This window comes from Crocodylus porosus, unplaced genomic scaffold (genome assembly GCF_001723895.1).
Source record: "Crocodylus porosus isolate Cpor-Errol unplaced genomic scaffold, CroPor_comp1, whole genome shotgun sequence".
Lineage (NCBI taxonomy): Eukaryota > Metazoa > Chordata > Crocodylia > Crocodylidae > Crocodylus > Crocodylus porosus.
The window spans coordinates 34,482,109-34,502,353 of record NW_017728931.1 but is presented as its reverse complement, the minus strand read 5'-3'; the positions used below and the strand labels follow the sequence as shown (position 1 = coordinate 34,502,353).

Genomic DNA, 20,245 nt, shown 5'->3' with positions numbered 1-20,245 from the left:
TTGGACTTCTTTTGTTCCTTAACCTGCAGAGCTCACTCTTTCATATAGGTCCCAGTGGTGTAGTTCTTTGGCTTTAAGGGCAAGTGGGATGATGCCAATGATGCTCTTTTATCCAGGATTCTTTTGCCAGGAATTTTACCCTTTCTCCCTCTATCATCTTGAAGAAATATTGCTAAGTTAGGAAACATGTTTCTGTTAGAAAATTTTAATTTTTATATCTATAAAATCTTCTAAAATAAGATGACTATAATTGAATTAGATTAGAAAAAATATTTGTCTCTTTTCCTTTAGTTAACTTTTTGCACTTGGCAGGACTTTTGTTTAGCCAGTTTCAACATTTTCCCCTGTATAGTTAGTGGGTTTGTTGTTATTACCCCACAGCAACAGAGGAGGGAAAACAGGGAAAAAAATGATTGAATACATTTTATTATTTTTTTTATTTTTGCAAGGTCAGGTTTATGACTTGAAATTAGTTAAAACTAATTTACCTTTGAAAACGTATTCAAGTAGGTAGTGATAATTTCATTTAAGACACGTCAGTTTAGGGAGTTCTGCTTTTGTTGTTAATGTCACTAGTTATTATGGAAATAGTATAAAGACCTCAACTGAGCTGCTTACAGATAACTAAAAGGAAAAGATGGCTTAAAAATAGTATTACTAAATGTTATGATCATTTAAGTAAGGAATTGAAAACAAAATGGCATGATGCCACTGTATAAATCCACCATGCTCCCACATCTTGAATAGCTTGTACAATTCTGGTCTTGACATCTCAGAAAAGATGTAGTGTGGAATTAGAAAAGGTACAGAGAAGGGCAGCAAAGATGATCAGGGGTACGGAGCAGCTACTGTACCAAGAGAGATCTGAAAAGGCTAGGATTCTTCAGTTTGGAAAATAGAAGGGTGAGGTACGATTTGATAGAGGGGTATAAAAACATGCATAGTGTAGGTGAAGTGAATAGGGAACTGTTATTTGTCAAGTCCTAGAATACTAGAACTTGGAGATACCCATTGAAATTAACAGGTTTAAAATAAATACTTTTTAAATGAATTACGTAGCTTATTTGTGGAACTCATTGCCATATGAGGTTGTTGAAGCAGATACTATAACCAAGTTAAAAAAGAGATAGATCCACTAGATTAATTAAATTTATGGAGGATAAATCAATTAATAGTTACTAAACACAATAGTAAGGGGTGTTTCCTTTGACATCTTTACATGATGGTGGATGCTGGGTAGGCTGTGACATGGGATGGATTACTCTAGACATATCCTATTCTCTCCCTCCACTTCATCCACTTTTGCCACTGTCAGAGGCAGGTTACAGGGCTAGATGAACCATTGGTCTGACTCAGTATATCACTTCTTATGTTCACCTGGGGAAAAATATGAGTAAAATTAAAGTCTGCCCATGTTTCCTAATAGACAAAGTACTCAGCACTGTTTATGTGGCTGGAAAGGGGGTATAGAATGCAGATAAATTTATATAAAAAGTAAAAGCTCCACACCAGGGTGACTGATCTGAGGAATGTTGGGGCCTCAAGGGAGTTACATGTGCCCTTTATGGGTAAAGTGTCCAGATGCTTCAGCACAGGGAGAATCTGCATGTATGTTGCCCTCCTTAAGGGTCAGGAACAAACTCAGCCCTTGCACTTCCACATGCAGGCACTGAGATATTCTGTTGCAAGCAGTGGTGAAAGAAAACACCAAGGGGACAGGGAAATGCCTGGGTATTGGATATCTAAGGGATCAGGGGTGTACATACAGTACAGATGCACTTGTACAGCCTATTCAGACACATTGTGCCTGTTCCAAGCAATGCCTTTGAGAGCTGCTGGCTGGATTTGTGCAACCATGCACAGGCACCACAAGCAGCAGCTTAAAGCCACAATCTTGTCCTGGAAAGGAAAAATAACTTGTACTGCACACTGTTGTGGTTGTCAGGGAAGATTTCTATGTAGAGCCGAATGTTGCTGGGGTTTCCAGATCGCTGCTCTGTCAAAAATATGCATGGCTTAATCCACCTATAGATTTCATGTAGTGATTCTGTTTTTTACCTTAGTTATCATCTGCAACCAAGAACCGGCTTTCTAGCCATTTCTTGCTAGAGTATGATGTAGGTAGCAGAGTAAATGTGATTAACTTTATAAGGTGGAGAACCCCTGGAATTGCATGAACTGAACTTTTTATACAGTATACATTGGTGTATAGTGGAAGGATCTTGTGGCTGTTTTTCCGGGAAAGGAAAGACATGTCACAAGATGGGCTTCTGGCTGTGATATTTCTCAGTGGTAACCAAGTTTGGATATGCCTTTCACTTTGCTGAGCAGCAGCCATAAAGAAATGTGGTTTACCCTTCTGCATATACCCACAGTTTCTCATTTTGTATAATCTATTTCCATTCCATTGTGCTCTTTTATATATGTTATTCTGGGACCATTTAATAAAGTGAAGACTGTTTTTAACTTCTACTAGCAGTGGGTAATAAAACATATTTTAATTACCTACTATATGAAGAATCATATCCATATTACAAATACACTGATGGAAAAAATAGAGTATGGATGTTAGGTATGCCAGACGGTAGTATACCTTTAGGATGGACCAAATCAATTCCTGATACAACTCCACTGCAGCCAAGGGAGGTCTGCTAGGAATATATTTGGTCCAATGCCTCTGAGTGCTAGGTACTGAATTTGTGTATTTAATTTAGCTGAAAGATGTGAAACAGTGAATGTAAGCAAGAAAGCTTCTCAGTTAATCTGCATCTGAGGATTTGTGAATAGAATGTGTCCTAGCAAGTATAAGAAATACAAGGGTTCACGGCATGCCATCCATACATGGCCCATATTATTTCATAGATCCTGCAGTGAATAAATTTATAGATGCTGATTCATGTAGCCGTTCATGAGTAACTTGTACAAATGGCAATCATCATTACTTAACTCATATAACATTTGTATTAGAAATGGCTATTTGAGCCAATGTGTTCTTTGGAACACTACATTATCCCAGCAGAACTAGTTTTATATAAAAATGGTTGCTAGTTATTCTCTCAGATGCACAGATTTTTATTTATTTATTTATTTATTACTACTTCCAGAGACTTATTTGGGATGAATGCAAGTACTTCTTTGGAGGAAGAATATTTTAAAGTCACTGATATTGGCTTTCTACTTTTTGATTCTATGACATCAGTGGCCCATCAAGAAAAGTAGAAGTGCAACCCTTCCTTAGTCCAGTAGATCGCAGGGGATCTTATGACATCATGATCAATAGGGCTGTGCAAAATTTCGATGGGTGTTTCATTTCAAAGCTATTTTAATGGATTTTGAGCTAGAAACAGCGAAATCAAAATGAAATGAAAGGCTTTGAAACAAAAAAAGAGTACTCAAAATGTTTTGAAAGTTTTGAAACATTTCAAGTTTTGAAACTAGACTTGCTTGTAGCTAAACTGAAATGAAGGAAATGGAGGAGGAAGAGGAAGAGGGGGGAAGGACTATTCTGATATTGACATCTAGCTCCCAGTTTGATTCCTCAGCTCTCTGATCATTTCCCCAGCTCTTCCTAGGGGGCATAGGCTCCTGATTTGCATGCAGGGTTTCAGTAGTCTGCTGTTGCCAGCAGCAGCCACTTGGTGAAGCCTGAGGAATGTCTGGGCTAGGCTGGGCTGGGCAGGGCAGCCATGGGGGCTTCTCCTGCAGCTCCTCTGGCTGTGCCTGCTTCTGCCCTAGTGGGGGAAGCCACAGGGGCTATGCTCTGCTGCTGCTTGCCCAGCTGGCATAGGGGGGACATGCGGCAGGTGTGGCTTGCTCCATGCGGCAGCAGGGCATAGCCCCTGCTCCCAGCACTGCCATGCCCACATCAACGCTGGGAGTGGGTGCTCTGCCCTGCCGCCACCTGCCAGCCGATGCAGGGGGCGCAGGATGCAGGCGTGGCAGTGCTAATATATGATATATATAGTTTTATGTTTATGTACATTATAAGTTAATAAATTGTATATAGTTAAGAACTTTGGGCTTGGGCTAACTCTGTAGAGGAAAGAGGGATCTGCTTGAAATTCTGGCATCCCTCTCACAGCACCCACTCCTGCCTACCCACCCCATTCAACTGAGAATAGGGCACACCCTTGGGTGTACCCAGGTTACACTTGTATGGCTTGCTGTGCACGCCTCTAATCATACAGGTGGCCCTTCTCTGGACTCTTTCAAGTTGTACCATATCCTTGTTAAAGTGCAGCACCCAGAACTGGATGCAGTACTCTAGTTGGGGTCTCACTAGTGCCACATAGAGCAGAAGAATCACCTCCTTGGTCTTGCTGGAGATGCAGTGATTGATGCATGCCAGAGTACTGTTTGCCCTGCTGGCAACAGAGTAACACTGCCGGCTCATGTTCATGCTGTGGTCTATTATTACCCCCAGGTCTCTTTAATTTGTTGTGCTTGTCAAGTTGGTGTTGCTAAGCCTGTAGGTGTGCAGGGGATTGTTCATCCCCAGATGGAGCACTTTACCTTCCTCGATGTTGAACTTCATCTGGTTCTTACTCACCCAACTTGCTAGCCTGTCTAGATCTGCCTGTATCTGTAGCCTATCTTCAAGCGTGACCATACTTCCCTATCACTTGGTGTCATCTTAGATTCTTGGAACTTTGCAGGTCTAGGAGGGGAAAGAAAACCATGGTGCAATAGGCACAAGAGAGCCTCAGCATGCACCAAGGAGTTGGACGTGTACACAAAAGAGAACCTAACTATGCACTGATCCTAAGGGGAAGATCTTTCCCAAGGTTTTTTCCAGTCCTGAGGGGTAATGTTTGTGCAAGAGAAAATACTAACACCAAACACAATGGCCGCATGTACACAAAATGCTACTGCGTAGTAGTTACTGCACATTATTTTAGTACTTGTTTATACTTTTAGTACTTGTATGAACAAGTACTAAATAAATGCATAGTAACCTCAGTTACTGTGTAGTAGTGCTGGTAAATGCCTTTTTTGTGACACTGTTGTGCAGTAGCGCAATACTACTGCGCGGCAGCGTTGCATCATGATTTTTGCCACGCAGCACTAGTGCATAGTAGTATTGGGCTACTGTGTGGTCAGTGTCTCATGCACATGTGCCTAGAGTGTCCCAAGGAGTTAGCAATCTAAGGAATCTTAACAAAATGTTGAAATTTTATCTCATATATGGCACACTATGGCAATGTAGCAATCATGTGGGTATACATGTGATCTCCAGCTACATTGCCGTAGCAGCAAAATCTAACTGTTTGCCATGTGCATGGTGCAGTAACCGCCCATACACCGTAGCAACTTCGCTGTACAGCAACATGTAGATATGCCCATAGTAATGAATTTTTAAACTGAAATATTTAATTTGATAGCACTGAAGTTATGTAGCCACAATGGTCTAGGAAATATGTGATCTTGCATTCATTTTTTGCAATGATAAGGAACCCATGCTGGTTTTCCATCCAGCTAATCTAACTTACCTTTTTATATGTTTATGGTTACAACCTCTGCTTATTACCAGTCATTGGAATGTGTTTTTTAATAAATGCTATGCAGTAAACATAGGTTTTATTTGAGAGAAGGGGGAAAAAATGGAAAAAGAAAGCCTTACTTCCCAGCAAGGAATAATTTCTGTACTTAGCTTGTATGTTTTAAAGCTCAAAAACAATTTACAACAGAAAATTCTTTGACTGTCTTATCTGGGCTTACAACTTGTATGCACAGTTTCAACCTGACATGATGTTTAAAGGGGTATGGGTATTTTATAACTTCTGCTCTAGCTATAATTCAGGTTTTAATTTGGCTTTCATTATAAACCCATGTTTTCATTTGAAATATCTCAGAAGTTCTTCCATTTGGGAAGAAACTTCTCAATATGTAATGTCAGCCAAAAGGTTAATTTTGTTAGAATGTTTACTAATTCTTTTTATATACTTTTTAAGTGAGGCAAGTAAGGAAGAAAACTACTTCATGTTTTAAGATAATGTATGACTTCTTTGTATCCTATCCAGTAGTCTTTAGGCAAAATGCCCAATGAAGTCAACTAGCAGTTTTCTCTGAGTGAAAACTGAAGAGTAAAGCCCTGTTTTCACATACAAATAAGTCAAGTAATTTAACTTAGAAATTTTCAAACTGCATGTTGCTTGTCCTCACTCTGTAGAAGTACTGAAATGAGGGTTCCCCACTATAGAGTCATGTTAAAAACTGCATGAAATAATGGAAGTACAGCTGTATAAAAGCATAGTTCTGGGCCTTAGATTATAGTGTGCTACATTTTACAAAGTTGTAGGAAATTTTTTTTCAGAGCTCAGTTAGTAGTAGTTTTGTTTCTTCTTTTGGGTGATCTTGTTCAAAATGTATAATGTATCATGTATTCTGTGTAATATACTATGCTAATCTTAGTATTTGATATAGTGCTAATTTTTTGTTACTTTCTGTAACTACTGCTACCCTAAATCTACCTTAGTGGGCATGTCTACACATGCACTTCAATGTACAGTAGCTTATTTTACATGCAGTTATGCTAATATGTGGTAAAATAGGCTAGTGCACATTAAGCGTCACTTAAAAAACCTGCGCTTTCAGTACCGTGGATTAGGGCAGCCTAATGCACATTTATTACCTAACTTTAGAGGTACTAAATATAAAGTTCATTGAGAAAAGCACATTAATGTATGGTTAGACGTGCCCGGAGAGATCCAAATCTCTGCCCTAAAGATTTTACAATGTAAGCTAATATTGTGCTAATACAGGTTTTAAGGGGCTAAAATATATTAGCCAGAGAATAGATAACTTGAATGGGATGAAAGAGAATATGAAGAATCCTCTTTCTGACCTTAATTTTTTTACCTCTGGCCAGGGCCATCAGCAAAATTTCTGAGTAAAAAAAAGTAGTAGGGAGGGCAAAGGATCCCACTTTTCACAGTTATTCTGAGTTATTTTGTCCTTATGTTGCTAAATCTCTGCTTCCTTCAGCTGGGGACAAAACTTACTTTTGTTCCTAAAAGCATAAACCTATGTACGGTGAACTATGGGTGCATTTACATGAGACGCTACTGTGCAGTGGTTACTGTGCATTTATTTGGTATTTGCTTATACAAGTAATAAATAAATGCTCAGAAGCTGGAGTTACTGTGTAGTAGCACCCGTGAATCTCTTTTAAGTGACACTACTGTGCAGTAGCCTAATAATACTGTTATGCACTACTGAGCAGTATTATTCGACTACTGCGCAGTCAGAGTCTTGCGTAGATATGCCCTGTATATAGTAAAACTTCAGTTATGATGGTAAAGTGGAATGAAGTACTCAAATTGGTTTCACTCTATTGCAATGTGCAAATAGTTTTAGTAAGTCTCAGGTTCCATCAAAGAGAAAAACTGCTGGTGAAGACCAAGTTGCCCTATGGCTCATCTGCATATACTTTTGTGGAGGATCCCAAGACTCATGACAAGAACACCTGGTCTCAGTTATGAGTGAAGAACTAATAAGCACATGGTTCCTTTGTGAGGGGTATCTAGAGTACACACACATGCTGAGCTTTGCTGAGCTGTGAGGTCACCATGGCTTGAAATGCTCTTGACTCTGCTGAGGCCCAGCCCAGTGAACTATATGGTAAATCATGAGCCTTTTGGCTTTGAACTAATGTCATGTATAAGAGGGGCAGCAGGGGCCAAGCTGAATGTGAGCAAAAGCACCTGCTTTACTGTGGGCAAGCTTGGGGACCTGGAGTCCCTGGGGGTCTCTGTCCCCCATGCAGGGGTCAGAATCCTCAGGATAGATTTCAACCCCAAGCTGAGCAGCAGGACAGTGTGGGAGAAGACAGAGGCAAAGGTAAAGCAGAGACTGGGGCTGTGGCACATGTGCTCCCTTTCCATGGTGGGGCGCGTTGCGCTTGTGAAAGTGGTGTTGTTACCAGTGCTTCTGTATACCATACTGGTCTTCCCCCCTTCTGAGCGTGTTGCCCACAGGATCCAGAGGGCCTTGTGCATTTTCTTCTGGGGCTCCAGATGGGAAAAGGTCACCAGGAAGACCCTGTACAAGGACAAGAGGGCCGGGGACAGGGGGATGCCAGACAACCTTCTGTTCCTGTGGGCCAAGTATACTAGCCAGATCTACAATCTGGCAAAGGGCACGGAATCCCAAACTGCTTGCCTGGTGAGATATTTTGCATGGCACATCCTGAGACACTGGAGGGTATTCACCCCAACCAACTGCAGACCATGGAGCATGGGCTTGCTGTGGTTTTATGAGATCTTTCTTAAACCAGTGCTGCAGCTTGTATGGGCTGCAGACAGCAGGGCCCATGACCATGAGCAACCACAAGAAGATCCAGGAGATGGTGAGACTGAGGAACATCACGTTGCCCGTGGACCTGCTCCTGGGTGACGCGTGCCAGTCCATGTGGGAGTGCATTGACCGCAAGGACTTGTGCAAAGATCACAAGGACCTGAATTGGCTAATAGTCCACCAAGCCCTGCCTGTGAGGGCCCGGAGGCATAGTGGGGGTCAGCTGGGGAGACCTAGCTGCCCGTGGCCCAACTGCCATGGAGCCACCGAGATGATTGACTACCTCCTCTGGATCTGCACCTGTGCAAAAGAGGTATGGAAAAGGGTAAAGCAGCCCTGCACAGCAGTGACCGGCGTCAACCGGCTAACCAGAGAAGTGGCACTGTACAGGCACCTTGCCAAACACCAAGGGAATTCATTGGTCCATTTCGACCAGTTTGCATCCTGTGTCAGGAGTGCCCTGTGAAAAGCCAGGAGCCTCCTGTTGTACAGGCAAACGGATGTAGAGGGGGTAGGCTGTGTGAAAATGGCTCTGAGCAAACTCCTGACGTACTACCAGACATTGGTAGTGGAGGATGGAGAGGATGTGGCCAAAGCCCCCTGGCACAGAGGCATGTGGCACAGGATCTTCCATCTCTCCCTGAGAACAGCGGCAGCAGGTCCTCCAGCAGGAGCTGGAGTGACAGCAACATTGATACCGTGTGAACTGAGCCTGTGACCCCGCAAGTGGGGTGGGGATGAAAGGAAAGGGTTGCCTGGTCTAAGAAACCAGAGTTTGTTTGTATGTGTGTAGCACACAGGGTGGATATTGTAACAGGTCCGGGTGGGCAGCAGGCCTTTTTATGGGTAAGCGAGCTGCGCAGGTGTGGTTTTTGTAACAGGTTATCGTTTTCCTTCGTGAAGTGATACTTGGAGTGTAGATATACATAACTCAAATAGATGGATATTCCCCTCCTCCCCCCACAAAAAACAGGTAATATATAGTGAACTTCCCACTTAGCTGCTGGAGTGGAAAGGTCTTGACTTTAAGCTCACTTTCTGGAAATGGGAGACTCCTCCCTGGCTTGCCCCTGGGGCCTTACAGCTGAAAGCAAGGAAAACTCATTGGCATCCAAACCCTGAGCCTCTGGGCTTAGGCCTGCAAGTAGGATGCCTGCCAAAGGATTTGGGAACATCTGAAATCCCAGATGGGGGTGGAGGATGTTTGCTGGTAGTAGGGTCACTTATGGTTCTGGACTGACTCATGGATTTGGAGTTGATTTGGCTGATTTGACTTGGAATATGGATAAATTAAAAAAAAAAAAAGACAGAGGAGACAATGATTTAGCAGGTGGTTTTCCCAGGGCAGGGAAAATACTCTGACCATTAAGGTGGCTTTTCTAGTCACTGGGGATAACCACTTCTCTGGCATGGGGTAGGTGTGGAGGTAATGTATAGTCAACCTCCCACTTCCTCTTCCAGTGGAAGAGGAAGTGGGTTTGGGCCTGCATGTAGAATGTGTGCCAAAGGTTTTGGAAGCATCTGAAGCCCCAGGAAGGGGTGGAGGATGTTTGCTGTAGCAGGGCCACATATGGTTCTTGAATGACTCATGGATTTGGAATTGATTTGGCTGATTTGACTTGGAACATGAAACATTGTTCTTAAAAAAAAACCCATCAAAAAACCAATATCCCATGACCCCCAAGGTGGTTTTCCTACTGGCAGCGGGAAACCACAGATGTGGCAGGGGTAGTATCCAGACCAAGGTAATGCATAGTTAACCTTCCACTTTCACTTCCAGTAGGGAAATCTCAGCTATATGTCAACTTGATGGAAATGAGAGATTCTTCCCTAGCTTGCTCCTGCGGCCGTGTGGCTGTGGGAAGCAAAACTGGGCTTGGGCCTGCATGTAAGATGTCTACCAAAGGATGTGGAAGTATCTGAAGCCCCAGGGGGATGGAGGATACTTGCTGGTAGCAGGGCCACATATGGCTTTTGAATGACTCTCATAGATTGGGAATTGATTTGGCTGATTTGACTTGGACATGAAAAATTTTCCTTAAGGGTAATTTCTATTCTGTATAAGTAGGGGCTAAAATTCTACTTAAATGTGTGTTTATGGAAGCTTGATTCTTGGCCTATTTGGGGGCATATCATGATCATAGTTTTCTGCCCAGGTGGTTTCAGATACCTGGTAGGGGAGATCTCCTTTTTCCTCACCTTGAATGACTTGGTGTAGTTGAGGGTAGAGACCTGTCCATTGTACTACAGATAGATACCCCCGTGGGAGTATACTGTAGCCTCCCAATGGTAGGATCTTGGCTACAAAATTTATTGTGATGTGGGATTGTTTTCATGCTCTTCCTCTAGCTTACTCCTATGGCTTTTTGGCTAGGGGCAAGTGAGACTAGTGGGTATCTGCACCCCAAGGTTTCTGGGTGTGGGGCTTGCACATATGATTCCTGCCATGGATTTGGGAGTATCTGAAGCCCCAGGCTAAAGAGTCTGGGAGGTAGGATACTTGCTAGTGTAGTGCCACATGGACTTGAATACTGAGTTCTGCTCAGTTGATAGAATTCTGAACCGATTTAGCTAATTTGGCTTGAGACAGAAAATTAAAAAAGTATGTGTTTATGGAGTACCTATGCTAAAACTTGCAGCAGTTTCAAAAAAGGTAAAATGCATTAATTCTGGATGACCTAAATCTATGGGTACTATATGGAAATTGTTACAGCTATGTTTATTTCAAGGCCAGTTTTTTCAAATTTGCTCCATACTTCCATGTGCTCAGAGAGAACAGGGTCTGATGGTTAAGAGAGATGGAAAAGGCTGCAGTGCAAAGAAATTGGGGGGGGAGGGGCAGAGGGCAAAGAAGATACCTGACACCCCCCCCGATTTATTTTCCCTGCTGTAGTAGTGGGAAGGGGATAAATTCAAGGCAAACCTCCAATAATTAGATTCTGTACCTAGAGAATTATATCAAATTTATTAATCTGCATATATAGAATCTAAGTATGGGGGGAGGGGCATCTAATAATCAGGCTTATCTTATATTTGAATAACTATGGTAATAAAGCAATTTTTGTGTTGCAAAAAACTCAGAAAGACCACAACAGTTTAGACTTTTTTTTAACACTATGAATTTCTATCTGAAATCTTTGGGCTTACCTTATGAATCACTGTTGCACACCTAACAGCAGTAAAGTTGTGTGGCACCACTTTGAGCCCTTGAAAACATCTCAAGGCACCCTAGGATGCCATGGCCCCTGGTTGAGAATCACTGCCCTAAAGCATATGGCTGGTTTTCATCCCATAAGAAAATTCCTATGAACTTCATTTCATTTTTTTTAGAAATATTTTGCCTTATGGTATCAGTGCTGTGTTCTACTTTCTGTAGAGCTGGTTGAGCTTTGCTTTTTTAATTTAAACCATTTCTATAAAGTGCCTGTAGATCAAGTAATTTGTCACCTCTGTTAGTTATTTAGGCCAGATAGTGTCTGCAGTCTTAGAGCCTCATAAAACAGACAGATCTTTATCAGCAATCAATACTTGCAATATTTGTTACTATAAATCTGTCATTACTGACTCATCATTTGAAATTAATTTGAGATAAAGGACTTCATCATGGGACCTGTGATTGGTAGAAACAAAAGACAATGAAGCCACTAGAAGCTGTATTCTTAATCACACTGGTCTGTTGAACTCAAATAGTATAGATTTGAGTGTTCATATGAAACCTAACAATAACCGGTTATAATTGATAAACTTGGTGCACTCCCAAATTTCAGAAAACTCTTCATGAGAATGCTGTAGCTGTTGATTTTCATGACAATGTGGTCCAGCCAACATGTTAAGAATAGTGGTAAAGACCAGTAAGTTTACATTCACTGCAAAACGTCTTTTCCTATCATCTCCAATGGACCCGTATTAAAGAAGAGCTTTGCTTTGGGAATAATTAAAACATCTTAATCTATCAAATTCTCTGCCATTACAGTGGTAAGGTACTAATGGGTATGTGTGTGATATAGCCTTATATCTCTTGCTTTTTAATTGTGGCATGTTGAACATTTAAGTTTTTTTAATTGCTTTGAAGTTGTGTTGTTTGAGGAGGGCTGGAGTGGATGATCTTGTGGACTTTTTGGAGAAATGGTTGTATCAAATGCAGAGGACTCAACTTAGCGGCTGGGGAGACCCTTTTCAAACCTATACTTCTTTCTTTCCAGTTTTTCTTCTTTTCAGTGTGCCATATAGTAGGGAGTTGGAAAGGGAAGATGAAGTAAAAAAAAAGCATATGAAAGCAGACTGAAAATGAATGAGGAACCCAGACTATCATTGATAGGGTCTACAGATCACACTGGGCGTGTCTACATGTGCAAATACTCTGGGATGGTTTTACTCTAGAGTAATTTACTCCAGAGAGGGTGCACAGTATGGCAACGTAGCATTGGTGGGCACAAACCATGATACTGGTGCTACTGTGCAGTATCAATGAGCTACTTTGCAGTGGCTCATTGCTATTGTGCAGTAGAGCCAGAAATGACCTGTGGCCTGCTGGGACTGCAGAGTAATAGCAGTTACTGCACAGTTGGGTGCATGTGTAGATACACCCGGTAAACCCACCCAACTAAGGCATCTATGTGTGGGGAAGTGGGACCAGATTTGCTGCTCATGGTAGCAGTCTGCTTCTGCCCCTGCCAGCTCTGCGCCGGCCCTCTGCAGCAGCCAGTGGGAGCTCTAGGTTCCCCCGGGTGCTAGTCCAGGGGCTGGCAGGGGGCATGGGGCCAGGAGACAACTGTCCCGTGGTAGGGGTGAGAGAGTGCTTTCTGGCCCCGGAAGCTGCCTGCTCTGGCAGCGGGGAGCTCCCAGCCCCCACTCTGTGGTCATGGAGCAAGGGCTGGGAGCTCTTTGTAGCCAGGGCAGGAAGACATTGTCCCTGCCCAGGCTCCAGTGGTGGAGCCTGCCCCATCAGCAGGAAGCTTCTGAGGGCAGGGAGCAATCTCCTGCTTGCTGCTGCCTGGCTAGCCAGGAGCACATTTGCTTCCAGTCGGCTGTCTACACATGCTGTACTGCATAGTAATTTCTCCTGAGTAAATTTGCTACTTTTATTTACAGGTAGCAAATTTACTCTCAATTAGAGCAAGTTACTGCACAGTAAGCGTCTGTACGTATAGATGGTGATACTTACTGGGCATGTCTACACATTAATTAATGCACTGTAGTTATTGCCCATTAAGTTTAGTACTTGTACAACCAAGTACTAAATCAATATTCAGTAACTGGCCCCTACTGCACAGTAGCACTGGTGCACAGCTTTTTAGTGATGCTAATTTCACAATACTGCACAGTAGCGTATTAGCATGGTTTGTGCCCCGTATGCTACTGCACAGTAGAATTAGGCTACGCTGCAATTAGTGTCTTGTATAGACGTGCCCACTGTGCAGTAATTTGCTCTAATTTGAGTAGAGTCTCATATAGACATGCCCACTACGTCTATTTGATTACATGTAGTTGTTTGTAGATTACATGTAGGTGCAGAAAACGTAAAATGAGTGTGTCAGCCAGTTGACTGACTGCTTCTTCTAGAAAATAACCAGGCAACCTTATTTCATTCTACCCTAAAATCTGTTTTTCTTTACTCTCGATCTAGTAGGAATGTGAAGTACCACAATCCTGGTTCCAGGCCTATTCAGTCTTTTTTGCCATATTGTGGAGGCATCTTATTTTAATTTACTGATTGCCATAAGTACCAAGGAGTTTTAAGTGAATAATATAAGCAGGAAACTAACTATAGCTTTTCTTGCTTTGAGAGGAAAACTGTAACACCCTTGTAATAATATGGAAATGACAGACATAAAACAACACCGGACCTAATAATTTCCTGTTCCTGATCCATTGAGTGAGGAATTTTACGGTCTTATGTGTTGTTTACCACGGGTATAGCCTGTTGCACTCTTCTGCTTTAATTGAATGGTATCTTTCCATCACCCTAATGCATTTACAATGTAGCCATTACTGTGGTGTCTTGATGCCATATACACAATATGAAAGAAACAATTATCCACAAGATTTTTTTAAAAGTTCTCAAAACAATTTTGTTTTTCCTCTTTTTAATTATGTGTCTAATTAATTGTATCTTGGGGGTAGAAGGCAGTAGGTAGGCTTTGTCTGGTCCCTCTTTTTTTTTGTACAGCAATTCACAGGTGCCCAGCTGATATGTCTTCTCCAGGTTTGTTGAATAATCCTCTTTAAAGCCAATTTCCAGAAGTATTAGACTTAGGGCAGCCACTTATGCACCCATAGACTCCAAGACATCCGCTTAATGAGGGGTAGGACTACCACCCTCCTTGGCCAATCAGCAGCAAGGGGCAGGACCACCACAAAAAGACCAAGAAAATGTCACTGGCTTTGGCTTATTGCTGACTGTTATAATAAAATATTAATTCTCTTGTATCTTGCACTTTTAATGACATTGAATGCAGACAGTAGGAATTTTGTTCACGAGTACCAAATTAATAAAAATGAATTATCCACTGAGATTCAGTCTTACTCCAGCCCAGCTTGATGCTTGGGCACACACTGCACAGGCACCTCACCTCCCCCTCATCAGCATTCAGCACAGACACTGGACATTCAGGAATCTGCCCTTACCACATTCTGGTCAGTGCTGGGCTGAGTGGGGTCAGTGGGTGCTGGATGCCTGTGGCAGTGCAGCCAACTGCCTGGAGAGACCCTCTTTTTCTTCCACAGGAGACAGACAAGTTTGTCTGTCCTGGAGGAGAAAAACTGTTTTAATGAGCTGGCCAAGCCACCCAGGAACCTAGAGGCCCCTCTGCCCAAACCTCCCTTCCCTACGCAGCAGGACACCCCAGGGACTCACTAGGCTTCTCTATGGGTACAAAGACAGTGACAAGAGCCTCCTCCTGGTCCCACTGGCATTCCAGCAGACACAAATACAGTGCTCTACCTGCCTGCTCTCAAAGCCACTACCTTGTGCGAAGGCAGTGCATGGGTGTGTGTGTGCAGAACAATTGCCCGGTCCTGGCAGGTCAGCTGCTCCCAGGGCCCAGGCTCACCCACACATGCCCAGCCCAGGTTCAGGGAGCTGGGGCATATAGCAGCACCTCAGCTCCCACTGTGCCTGGATGTGCAATGCAGCCATGGCTCCTTGTTCAGATACAGAGCGACCAGCCCCTGGGATCCTTCACTTCCCTCCCTTCCTCCCTCCCTCCCTCCCTGGCTGGCTTCGAACTAGGGGTGTGCAAAACAGGGCATATTCAATTTGGATTCGGACCAAATTGGGGGACAGTGTTTCGATTTGTTGATTTGGATCACTGTCCCAATTCGATTCAGCTGAATCCAGATCTGAAGATTTGATGCTGATTCAGAGAATCAGTGATTCAGCTATAGACACTGCTTTAAATGTATTTTCTACACACCTCAAGATACCAGGTGTGGTTTGTGAATGCTGAGGTGGTGGGGAGATGGAACATCCTACAGGAGCATGGAGGGCCCCTGAGTGTGCTAAGTAGGCCTGTGAGAGTTGGCAGCGATCCAATCCAGCTTCGGATCTGGCTGCTTCGGATGTCTGCAACCCAATCTGGAGCTCTGGACTGGGTTTCCACCTTGATCCGGCCAAAGCGGTTCCGAAGCGGAGATCCGGCCATTGGGTATAATGGGGAATCAATGAAATATCTATAACTTTGTTGTTTTTTGTCCGATTTGGATAAAACTTGCAGGGATGGTAGCCCCTGCCAAGAGCATGAAACCTGCCAATTTTCACGAAGATTGGTGTGGGGGCTTGGGGGGAACTGTATCCAAATTCATGAAAGCCAAAGTCATGTCACATCTAGGCGTTACAGCATAGCATGGTGAAAACTGCAGGTCTGGCAGCTCTTACTGAGGCCACAAAGCCTGCCAAGTTTCAAGAAGATTGGTGCAGGGTTTTGGGGGAACTGCACCTCAAGCTGCAGACAAGCAAAACTCGTGCCATGGGTGACACTGCGTGTTAAGGCACAGTGGGGTGACAGCAGGAGGGGTTGTTGCTCCTGCTGTGACGCCTGCCAGCTGTGCAGGAGATTGATGCAGGGGGGTCTTGGGGCCCTGCACCCCTAGCTGCTGACAGACAAAACTTGTGCCAAAACTGTCTCTCTCTTAGGGCAGTTGATTGTCTGTATTGAGTCTTTCCTCTCCTTAGCCTGGTTTTGTAGGTGCTAATTGATGCTCCTTAAGTCATTATGTAGTAGCTAGGTCCTGTGTATTGAGCTGGTCCCCAGTCCCTGGTCCAGGAGTGAATTATGATCGATTGATTGGTAACTGGGAACACAGCAGCTTAGCAGCCAGGCCTGCAGCAGCTCCCCGCCCCAAGCCACACACAGTCAGTCCCACAGCACCCATGGCATGAGTTTCGCTTGTCCACAGCTTGAGGAGCAGTTTCCCCCAAACCCCTGCACCAATCTTCTTGAACCTTGGCAGGCTTTGTGGCCTCAATAAGAGCTACCACCCCTGCAGTTTTGACCCCCACTCCCCGTGGTGTAACACAGAGACATGACAGGAGGTTTGCTTTCAATAATTTGGGGTACAGTTGCTCCAAACCCCCTGCACTGATCTTCTTGAAACTTGGCAGGATATGTGGCCTCAGTAAGGGCTACCATCCCTGCAGTTTTCACCATGCTATGTCATAACGCCTAGACATGACTTGAGTTTTCCTTTCAAGAATTTGGGGTGCTGTTCCCCCCAAGCCCCTACACTGAACTTCTTGACACTTGGCAGGCTTCACGCTCTCTGCAGAGTCTACCATCCCTGAAAATTTCATCCAAATTAGACAACAAACAACAAAGTTATAGGTATGTTATTGTTACCCCATTATACCCTACCGCCAGATTTGTGAGGCGACTCTGTAGCTTTTCGTGAGCTCCGAACCACTTTGGGAAGCTGATGGGGCAGCGCTTCGACCCGGATGCGCTGTTTTGGACCCCAAAGTGGCCAAAGCTTCTCCGGATCTGAAGCTCAGTCTGAAGCCTCGCACAGCCCTAGTGCTAAGCAGTGGACCTAGAAGTGGACCACTTCTGGTCCACTTCCAGGTCTGCTGCTGAGTGTGCAGGGGACACCTCCCCCCTGCATCCCCTGGCTTGGCAATCAGTCGCGGGGGACCCCGGGTGCCCTCCAGACCCAGGAGGCACCAGTCACTGAGCCAGGGGAGGCAGGGGGTCCCCCGCATGTTTCCTGGTGAACCTGGAAGTGCTTCTAATCCACCTCTGGGTCTGCTGGCCCACTGGGGACCCTCCCATGTTCCCATGGGACTCGCCATCTGTACCACCATCTCAGTATTCACAAGTCACCTTGAGGTATGTAGAAAAAACATTTAAAGCTGCGTCTATGTCCGAATCATTGAATCTCTCCAAATCGATTCAGAGGGTTCTGATTCAATTCAGAGAATTTAAAGGGTCTCCTGATTTGATTCAGATTTGGAGATTCAGCTGCTGAATCAGGCCGAATCTCCACCGAATTGAATCAGCAACCAAAGCTTCACACAACCCTACTTTGAACCCTGCTCCTCCTGGCTGTGCCCCACCCTACCTCTAGGCACAGGCAATAGAATTGCAAGGACAAAGGATTGACATCAATTAACTGAAAAAACGGACTTTTTGTAATCTGTTCCTCATTCAGAAATGGATAGTGGACAAAGAGTTTAAAAATGATGGTCCAGTATAAAACAGGACTAATGTCCACCCTAATTAAATTGTAAACTAGTTCTGTTATGAGAGATGACCACATTTCTTCTCAGAGTTTATCCTACTCTACCCCACCTTTGGGAGGCATATATTTCTGAAGAGTTAGCAGCACCTGTTCAGAGGTATAGGGAATAACAGTGTGTCAAGGACTGCCAGTGTCTGACAAATGGAATCATTTTCTTATGTGCTACTGAAGAGGAACTTGTTCATATCCACCAAGCTACAGGGCACTCCAGCTTTCTAATGTAATTAACAATATCCCAAAATATGGGCCAGAGGCTAGTTCACATATAACAACATCTAAGAGAACTCCAGGCCGTGTGCCAGAGCATACCTAAATAATGACTTCTTTTCAGACAGCAGCTGATTGGTGTGACTTAGGATAGGCTTTATCATTTGAAAGTTTCATTTTTCTAGCAGTCTCTATTTTAGGCTGTGGAATGCTGTCTCTGGAAAGACTTAGTTCAGCTTGCAAACTCCAGGTCTGTTATGCAGGCATGGTGGGCCTAGGCTCACCAGGAATCTATAAGCTCTCAGTGCTCAGAGGAATAGAGGGATGCCACTAACTGTAGAACAATTGAGTCCTTGGGACAAATCATGGAAAAAACAGGAACAGAGTTTAATAACTAGGGCTTCAAGGGTAGGCACTGAGCAAAGAGCACCTTGCTAGCCCCCACTGGTGTGGACACCACTCAGTGAAGCTGTGCCCAGAGATGTGCACAGGTGAGTGAAAGGAAGATAGCCCCACAGCTTCCCATGTGTTGTGTCGGTCCACTCCCCTCCACCCCCTCCAAGGGAAACCTTGGAAATTTCTCTATTTGAGTGTATTCAAACAAGTACTTGGGAAAGCAGGTTTCAATGATTCTGGGCCATTTGGCTTATTGGGATGTCTCGGCACAGGTGGGCAGATGGCTGGGTAACTGTCATTTCTTAAACAAAGGAACAGCTTCACTTGCTTAAAAGGGAGACTTTTTCATATTGCAGAAGACTTCCAAATATCAGTCACACAGAGACACATTATTTTGTATGCATTTTTTGGGATTATGTTACTTGGGCAAAATCCATATAATCTCTTCATGTTTGACCAGAAATAGGTGCAGGAGTTACTGGATCTAATTCTCCACTATTATATGCTTTTTTTGCATCAGTGCTACCTACCTGACTTCAGTAATTCAAGTGGTAGCAAATCAGTGTAAGAGGGAAGAGAATTAGGCTCAGTTGATGAGCCTATATAGTTTGACTGGTCCCAGTTTTCTAGGAAGCCACGTTCCATTTCACGTTCCATTTCACCTCAGTAAGAACATCTTGTTGTAGATTTAGGACACTGGGATTTTCATGATAGCAGACTGATGTCATAATCACAGTAGTCTGGACATGAATGTACACCTTTATGTACACAAATAATAGTGCAGTCAATGGGAATGCTTGTGGGACTAGGGATTACTCCCATAAAAAAGGATTTGAGTGTCCACTACACTATAACATCATGGAGAAGGAGTAAGGCAGTGGTTCCCAACCCTTTTTTGCCACGACCTGCTGCTGAGAGTGGAGTGTGTCTGTGGCCCAGGGTTGGGGCAGGGTATCTCGTAGCACGCATCACAACTTGTCCTTTGTGTGTGGTGCTGCTGACATTGCCCCCACAACCCTCATTTGGATCGTGCTCTGAGGTTGGGAACCTCTGCTGTAAGAGAACTTTTAACAGCAGCAATGATGTTCAAAATGATCCAGTTCATGACATATTATAATGTATATTCAGGAGTTAATTCACAAAAGGAATTTGAGAAATACATATTTTACTTGTGGTCTTTATCTTCACATTTTCTTTTCTGGATTTTTGTTGGACTGAAGATTTTTTTAATTTGCTGCAATGTTAGTCCTCTATTTTGTTGAATAAATAGAAGGTCATTTCCCTTCCCACACATGCTCCAATCTGCCTTTTTTATAAATTGTATAGTTCAGGAACTGGTTGCCCATCAACTTAAAGCTGCCTGCAAAGGGTTAAGTTGTGCCTCCCCTCTGGCCCCCCCAGACTCCTGCTTAGCCACTGCTTCCTTCTTGCTCTGGCTGCAACAGCAGCTGAGGGCTCAAGTTTCCTTCTCCGTCCTCAGACTGTCATTTCCTGCTCCTGCCCCAGGGGATGGGACAGGGTAGTGCCCAGTGTAGGAACAAAGGGTGAGTTTGGGGCTGCACAAGCACACAGAGCAGCATCAGTGGGGCCCATACAGTGCAGGAGTGAGGGG

The 20,245-nt window shown here is 43.8% G+C and overlaps 1 protein-coding gene across 3 annotated transcripts in view; it reads left to right on the top strand.

Annotated features, from left to right (window-relative positions):
* Positions 1 to 20,245, top strand: part of CACNA1C (calcium voltage-gated channel subunit alpha1 C) — a 651,860-nt gene that overhangs the window by 18,094 nt on the left and 613,521 nt on the right. The window lies entirely within an intron of this gene.